The sequence below is a fragment of the Dermacentor silvarum genome, chromosome 5, assembly GCF_013339745.2.
Source record: "Dermacentor silvarum isolate Dsil-2018 chromosome 5, BIME_Dsil_1.4, whole genome shotgun sequence".
Taxonomy (NCBI): Eukaryota; Metazoa; Arthropoda; class Arachnida; order Ixodida; family Ixodidae; genus Dermacentor; species Dermacentor silvarum.
Genome location: NC_051158.1, coordinates 99127155 through 99136245, shown reverse-complemented (window position 1 = coordinate 99136245; position 9091 = coordinate 99127155).

Genomic DNA, 9091 nt, shown 5'->3' with positions numbered 1-9091 from the left:
AGCATTGTGACCAGAGCTGTAAGTACAAAGAATATTAAATGTGTTTAATCCTTCAACATCTCTGAATGGCATGAGCTATTAGAGACCCCCGTTACGCAAGTGCAGAGACCTGCCACCAAGACTCTCATGCAGGAGTTTTTTGTCCTGTAATTGTTCATGTTTTCCTTGTTCATCACAGAGGTGTATGAGAGAGAGCCCCCGCTGCATCTAGTTGGTGAGACACCGACGTCAAACTTGGAGGAAAAAGCAAAGGAGCTAGATTCACATTGAATGACTGTAATGTGATCACATTGTTAGGGCTATCAGCATTAAGGATTGGCTCTCATTACAAAGCACATTTTAACTCTTGTGAGAAACCCTCACTCAAATACAAAGCACATACTTTCTGATGGGCTTACCCTGTGCATTTTCATTCTCTAAAGCTTTGTCAATATTTTTTCTTGTATGTTTTATCTTCAACATTAGGTGCACCAGGTTTTTCAACTCAAGGTCAAAATTAGTTTTATACAAGAACTCAAATTCATGCAGGTTGGTGCTGACTAGGCCAGCTTTCGATTTTTCAGTGTTTTATGTCATCTTGCTACCTGCCGTGGTGGCGTTGTGGCTATGGCATAGTGCTACTAAGCTGGAGAGCGCGGGATCGAATTCGAGCCGCGGCTGCCACATTTCGATGACGATGAAATGCACAAACGCCCACGTACTGGACATAGGGGCGACAAGGAAACCCAGGTGGTGAAAATTATCCAAAATCCTCACTACGGTGTGCCTTATGATCAAATTGTTGTTTTGCCATGTGAAAACCCAGAATTTAATTGTTTTATGTCATCTTGCTTTTCTGTTCTATTTGGCACTTAGGATACTCCAACGCACATTTACACACAACGTAATACGACCATTTGTATCACTTTCAACCATACTACCGTTGAAGCCAGAAAACAGTAAAATTTGGTGACACCTACTGGAAATTGTTTTCTGCACAAGAGGTACACTGATATATAACAGAAAAAATCATGACTGACTTTGGGCAAGGGTCTAAACAGCGTTTCAATATTAAATCCCGTGTTCTGGGGTGAAAAGTGCGGCCCTAGCTGTAGATAACTAATATTTTGTTTATGAAGCGAAAGTTGATGCTGTTTATGTTTTCTGCAGTGCTCATTATTTCTAGAAGATTAGCTACGCCCTTGCAAGGTGGTGAAAAAAAAAACGCTCAAATCACCCAAGCCACGTCCAAAGTAGCTGTGTCTTGGTGCTTGTATACATAAGGCTCGGTGCTTGTGCTGACAGGATACAGTGGGTGCACACGTGTGTAATTAAGGAACACATATGTCCCGTGACAGTGGCCTCTTTCCACTCTTGATGTTGGAAGATGCGAACGGAGTTTGCATGAAGAGGAGAACGAAGCTGGGTTGGCTCGCGTGCTGCTAAGCTTGTACTGCAGTGTTGTGCTTCCGTTCTGTCCCTCAGGTAACACTGGTAGTAGCTGGCTTACCCAGCACCTCCACCCCATGCATTGTGACGATGGATCGCGTTTTTTTACAAGATGATGAATGCACAGGCACGGCTGCTGGATTAAAAAAAAAAAAAAAAGGTGCGACCTGCCACGTGCATCGAAAACGATGTCATCCGCCGCGGCGGACCAGCCGGGGACATTAAAAAACCATAAAGCCGGAGAACGCGCTCGGAACGCCGTCGCGCGTGGAAGTTGACGCGTCCCAACCCCGTTAGCTAGGGGAGGGGGGACATAAAAAAAGCATAAAAAAAGCGGCATCGGCATAAAAATTCGTCAGGAACGCCGTCGCGCGTGGACGCTGACGCGTCCCAACCCCGTCAGCTAGCGCCGTTCGGCCAGCAAGCGGTCGAGAATTCAGCCCGCCTGACGCGGCAACTCGCATTTTTTTTTATTGCGATAGCAATTTATATGGACACTCAAAAGCAGATTCTGCCGTCGCCGTCGCCGTGAGGTTCCGTATGACGTCAATGGAGATGAAATCGTCGCCGCGCGCCGACACGCTGTATGTGCGAGTGAACGGGCGCGAGGACGCGCGCTTTCACGGGGAGTGAACGCACGGCGGAGTACAAACGCGCGTTCTGCGCTGTGCTCCCTTAAGGGCTGCAGAAGTAGGCGTCTCTTTCCTCCTCTACAATCACCATATATGTAGAGCAAACGTGCCTTCTTCGAAGGCGACAGGCCGTGTGGAGAGGGGGGGGGGGGAGGGAAGGAGGCGACGTTTAGCTAGGGTGGCTAGAAGGGGAGGTGTGAATACGGCGGCGCAAGCGTGACCCCTCAGCGCACCGATGCCGCAGGGCGGCGCTGTTGACCGAGGCGCGGGAAGGCACGCATCCGAAATGAGCGCATCGCCAGCCTCGGGTATCGCGCGTTGTCTGCGAGCGTCATGGAATATACGTCTTTATCCATGAATCAACGTTTTATCAGCCCACATCACTACTCCTGTGAGATTTTACGGGCCCAGTTCGCATTGCGTCGATAGATTCAAACGCGTTTTTTTTTTTTTTTTTTTTTATTTGTCCTCCGGATCAGATCATAGGGGCTGGGGCTCTGGAATATTCGACCACTTCGGGTTCTTTAACGCGCACTCACACCTTACGGCACACAGTGCCTTGCATTTCGACTCCCTCAAAATGCGACCGTCGTCGTCGAGGTCAGCAGTAATCCCTATGCGTGCTGTACGTACGACCTGTAAACTGCAGTCATTACCGATTACTTCTCGACGTACAAACACTTTGTGCCAGCGCTTGAAGACGTGTAGCATGTCCTTTCGACGCTCAAATAAGCAATTTACTATGATTTCAGACAGCCAACAGATCTGGTCATAAATAGTTTATTTAGTGAGGAGGAAAAACAACTATGGTAAAATTTGATCTACAACACGCAATATTCGGTGCTTTTAGTTTATTCTCAGTGCCCTGCTGAATGACACCTAATAAGCAAAAAATGAACCTTGTTACGCAATAAAACGTACAACTGATGCTGTCAGGGCAGCAGAATGCTCTAGGCAACCAATTTTGGCACATCACCAATTGATCAACTGCATAAACTTTGCCAAGCTTTGGCATGCAATTAACGAGTGAGTTTGTTTCAATAAGGGCATAATTGACCAGCTTGTAGAATGGTTCTGATAGACTGGTAGATATAAAAGGCCCCCAAGGTCCCTTCTGTTTGTTCTTTAGATTCCACAAAGGTTTCGTGTGAAGCTGCCCAGCCAAGTAGATGCTACGCTGGGCCGCGATTTTGTAGCGATGTCTTATGACTTAGTTTGGAATAGTCTTATCATCCACCGTTCACGGCCGGCTGATCCCGTTGATAACGCGAGCGGACCGTCGCTCTGACCACTGACAAAGCGCGATAAGCGCGAAAAGGCATTATTACTTTAAAGTCATCGCTACAAAATAGCGGCCCTGGCAAGTCCTTCTCCAATGAAGAAACACTACCATTTTGGTTAACACAACAGGCGCAGCATTTCGTTCAATGCAAACTCTGCAGTCCAGTAACGAGCAATGTTTGTTTAAACTTTTGCAGTGACCACAGTTCAAAGGTCGCTTAAGCTCGATAATGAACAATTCTTCTGCGACTGGACGGCATTCCATCCCGCTGTATATTTACAGCCTCACGTCTGCCGGTGGGCATGTATTCCCCGTCTTGTCAATAGACAAGCGCCGCTTCTCTTGTAAGATAATAATAATAATAATACTTTATTCGTACTCAGAGAGTCGAATATGTAGTCCAGGCATACAGGGTCATAGTAGGCGGAACTGCCTATACGGAGTGGTTTACGTGCCGAACCTGGGACCCGTGGAGCGTGTGGACATCTCTTCTTTTCTTTCTTCGTCAGAGTCCTTCTAATGTAGTTTTGCAAGTTCGGAAGTACTGTGGGCACGGCATCTTCTGAGAGGGCAGGAATGTGACATGGTATCAAGACTGCAGTTCCATTAATAAAGTCACGAACGATAGACCTAAGGAAACAGAAAAAAAAAAAAGAAGAAGAAAAGGCGGTGGTGATCAGATTGAGCTAGCGTGAAAGGCCTCGTGAATAATACTAGAAGGCAATTGGCAATGCCACGACGACGCTGTGCAACACGCTATGTATCGCGAGAAACACCACAAACAGGCGACGAGACCAAACTGACGGCGAAGGCACGGAGGCGAGGCGAGGCCGGCAGGCCGGCGCGGCTATGCTTCCCGCGCCGCGAGCGGTAGCGCCATATTTCCCCTGGTGGCATCGGTGCGCAAGGGGGTCACGCGCGCCTGCAGGAAAGCGCCGCCGGTATTCACACCTCCCCTTCTAGCCACCCTAGTTTAGCTGCGGCACCAAGTGCTTATTTATCAGAGGCTCCGGCAAACAGTCACCAACGCCGCACGCATTGAGCGAACGCGGGCAAAACGCCGACGGCGTCGACAACAGTTCTGCGCGTTGCGGTGCTGCTGCATGTCCAAGTTTATACAGCTGATAAAGCTGCTATCATTACTCCGTATAGCTCTCTTCAAATTTGCTATCGCAATTGATGCTTCGCCTTTCAGGTGAAACTGCGACAACTTTTTTTTTTTTTTTTTTTTTTTTTGCGGCCGTGACAAAGGTATCGCTCATGTTAACGAAAGCATTTCATGGCGCCGCGCGCGAGCCTGTTAAATATTGTAGGAAAAGGACGACGACGGGTACTAGCGCGCGTTCAGCGCAAGCGGCCCGCCGTGTTCACGCGTTCCTTGAGTGATTCCAACGGCAGTACGGACGTGTAGCTACTGTGCTTCGGGCAATAAACTTCTCCTTTTCCGCCCTTCTACTGCGAAGACTCCTTTGTTTCACATTTTTGGTGCCGAACCTGGGATTTTGTAGAAATTAACCCGCGAAGGACACGCAGGAAGAGCGGTCGATGAACAAACATGGCGTTTTAGAGTGTACTGTCGAGTGGGACGAGCGGCTGGGGCGACGTATGCGTTTCAGTGAGGCGCCCGATGTGGAAAATACTGCGGCGGCGCTGCAATCGAAGTGGATTGGGCCGCATCAAGGTCGCGCCGTTGAAAACTGCTGGCGATCGTGCTCGGCAGGGTCATTCGTACTACTTCGCGCGCTGGTATTTTATTCAGGCCGCAAATGGTGTTAATAATTGCATATGACATGTATTTATGCCTAAGAATAAATTCCTTTCTTTATCTTCTTATTTTATTTTTTAATGCCGCTCGGTGATTGCGCGTGCATTGCGGCCGCAGTGTCGACTTCATTCTACTATGTTATTGTACGGTTCCCTTGGACAACAAATATTTTTCTGTTCTTCAGCAGATGTATCTCTCGTGTGTATTGTTGCGTATATAGTTTTCCATCAGTAGGTCTTGCGAAACGCAGAGGAAGAAACATATATGTAACAAGCTTCCTGCTTGCCGCTTCAAACAAGTAAAGCATATCTGCCACCCGGCGCCTGTACTCAGATTTACGGGAAGCATTGTTATAGATATAAAAAGAGTAAACTGTATCGCAACATTCCATTAAGTGTCCGTCTTCCTCGCGGAACAGAATGCGGAGTATTGGAAGCGGAGTACTTGGTAAGGGGTCATTTATTGCGGTCAGACCTCGAGCGCCGAAAATGTTTTAGTTAGTCATTCTATATGCTAATATTTGCCGTAAGCGTGCGAGATTTTTTGGCACCTACTCGCGGGACCTCTAGACCCTGAAAATGTAGACGGCACAAACAAGAACTCGGCCGCATTATACACGAACACCCCCTTCAAGACGACGAACTCTCGACGAACTCAGGAGCAGATTAGATCCCTCCGACAAGAAAACGCTTCCGAGTACAAAGGACCTCCGAAACCTGGAATGGACGAGGAATAACGACGGCAGAGGTGAGGGGGCGGCGCTACACAATTAACCACAGCACCTCTCTGCCCGGGAGCGGACGGAATCAAACAGAACTCTGAGAAACCTAGATTAAATTAAATAAAATTATGGGGTGTTACGTGCCAAACCAGTTCTGATTATGAGGCACCAGTAGTCGGGGACTCCGGAAATTTGGACCACCTGGGGTTCTTTAACGTGCACCTAAATCTAAGTACACGGGGGTGTTTTCGCATTTCGCCCCCATCGAAATGCGGCCGCCGTGGCTGGGATTCGATCCCGCGACCTCGTGCTCAGCAGCCAAAACACATATAGCCACTGAGCAACCACGGCAGGTTGAAACCTGGATGAGGAATCAGTCAACGCTATCACAAAAACTCTTTAACCAATGCTGGGAAAAAGGCAAGCTGCCGGCAGCGTGGAAACACGCAAAGATAACCTTCATACCGAAAACAGGGAAGAGTCTACAAATACAAAATTTGAAACCTATCTCCTCATGTCATGCCTGGGCAAATTGCTAGAACACGTGATCTAGATCGCTGCAAAAACACATGGACAAGCACGAACTCTTCCCCAGCACAATGTTGGCTTTAGACAACACCTCTCCACGCAAGACTCGGACTATCGGAGCAGGTCATCAACCCTATATTCACAGCAAACGAACCAAAGCAATCCTAGCTCTGGATTTAACCAAAGATTCGACAAAGTCAAGCAAGAGGTATCACGGAAGCCCTTTCAAATCTAGGAGTAGGCGAGCGAACCCCATACCTACGTCAAAGCTTCCTATCCGCTAGAACTCTGGAGATACGCTTTGGGTCACTCACATATCCGACCCTTCACACTGGGAAGCAGGGGAAGCTGCAAGGAATCGGTACTCTCACCCCTCCTTTTCAATATCACGCTCATACCATGCCGGCGCAGCTGTTCGAGGAATACCAGTACCACGGCCGCTGGATAAAAAAAAAAAAAGGCACCTTTTTTTTTTTTTTAATCCAGCGGCCGTGGTACTGGTATTCCTTCGAGCAGCTGTACCGTGGGTATGAGCGGGACATTGAAAAGGAGGGGTGAGAGTACCGGCGGCCATGCCAGTACACTCTGGGTAACCAAGGGAAAGGCGCGTAGAGATCGAGCACCTACTGTAAATGGAGCAGGCCAGAAGATAGAATTATCGTTGTCCCGCAAAAATCGGAACTTCTCGTCATGAGATACAACCACGGGACACACAAAAACCTCAGTCCCGATAGAAATATACGTGGACGACACCTAGTCCCCGAGGTCCAAACGATCCGGATACTATAGGTATGTACCTACAAAGCAACGACAAAAACAATGACTATCAACAAACTTACGGCACGCGTGAACCAAACCAACCGTTTGATCCGACGCATCGCCAACAAACACTTGGGATGAAGGAAGCGGATCTTAGGCGTCTAATCCAGGCTTTCGTGCTCAGCCGTTCGTGTATTTTCTCCCCATATCTCAACTGTATAAAGCGGAGAAGGAAAAAGTAACTGTCTCATAAGACAAACCTACAAGGCGGGGCTCCACCTGCCGAGATACACATCCACCGAGAGACTCCTGAAAATGGGCATCCACAACACGCTCGACGAACTAGTGAAGCACACAGAACAGCCAATACGAAAGATTAACCTAGACACCTGCGGGAAGACACCATCCTAAGGAAATAAACACCCCGTACGAGAGCACTGAAATAAACGTCGAGCCCATACCCAGAGACATCTTCAGTCGCCTCAGGGTCGACGCAATCCAAAGAACATGCAACCGGATTATCACAGCAACAGAGGAGAGAGGCCCGCGGGCCAAAGCACTCCAGAAAACACTATACGCAAACCACGAGGAGGCGGTCTACGTAGACGTATAGCCGAACTCGGAGAACGCGACGCTTTCTCCGCAGAGAGGTGTTAGGAAACGACCTCAAACAATCACCGCGCTCACCATTTTTGGAAGACACGCGGAAGAAGCCGCGATAGCAATAGCTATCACAAATACCGCAGCCAAAATATTTTCTGTGACTCCAAGACGCCAGTGCGTAATTTTGCCAAAGGCAGAATCCACGAACCGGCGCTACAAATCCTGAAGAAAACACATTTCACGCCCCACCAGATAAAAATAATCTGGATCCCTGCGCAATCATCCCATCCCGGGAACGACGAAGCGGCTCACAATTTCGCCCGAGGACTCGTCAACCGGGCAGTCAGCCAACCGATCCTGCGAGGAGCAAGCGAGCGCATGATTAACTACCACGAAATTACGCAATATATATATATATATAATATCTTATATATATATATATAGATATATATATATATATATATATATATACATACTATAAAGCGAAAAGACTCGAATACCAACCCTGTCAATTCTTAACCAAAAAATGTCACAGTTTCGCCTAAGGGCGAAGCAATGAATGCGATAGCAACACAGCAATGTCATACGAAGTAAGGTGAGCGGCTTTGGTAGCAATATGAATTGTAGTAAACATGAGCTGATAAGTAAGCAGTGTGCTGCGCGTAAGTAGACCGACATGAAGAGAGACTCGAGACCACGAGGAGGACGAGAAGGCGCGTGTAACGGTGTGTTGATGAGAAGCGCTTCCCGTGGGCAGCGCGTGCGAAGGGACACATCTGTAGCGCGCACTGCCGATCCGGGCAGCATTGCATGTGTAGCGTGCGTTGGAAAATGTGGCCCGACTATTACTAACTGAATGAACAAGCGTGGTGTGAGCGCGCACAAAACAAACATGAATAGCTCACACTGAATGACTGCAGACAACGACCGTCAAAATCTGGCAGCAAGCGGATACGCCGCAGCGGCGAACGTACGTGCGGTCTATCGCTTCAAGGGAAACTGAGCGCATGAAGGTCGAGCCGTGTGGAGATAAGAGACGGTGCGAGCGAGCGACGATCGCGGCTGTTGGCAGCGTAGAAGTGCGCCCCCCCCCCCCCCCGCTCCCTCCGGCGCTGGCTTACCGCTTCCTTGCTTGCGCGTGGGAGAGATAAGAGACTGTGCCGACGAGCGACGAGCGCGGTTGTTGGCAGAGAAGTGCCCCCCCCCCCCCTGCTCCCTCCGGCGCTGGCTTCCGCTTCCTTGCTTGCGCGTGGGAGATTGAGTGCGTTCGCTCTCCGTGATAGCGCGCGTCCCCGCACGCTTCCGCTGGGCATACGGCGCGCGGCGAAGATTTATCTATACGGAACCTCACGGCGAACGCCGAGGCAGAAATC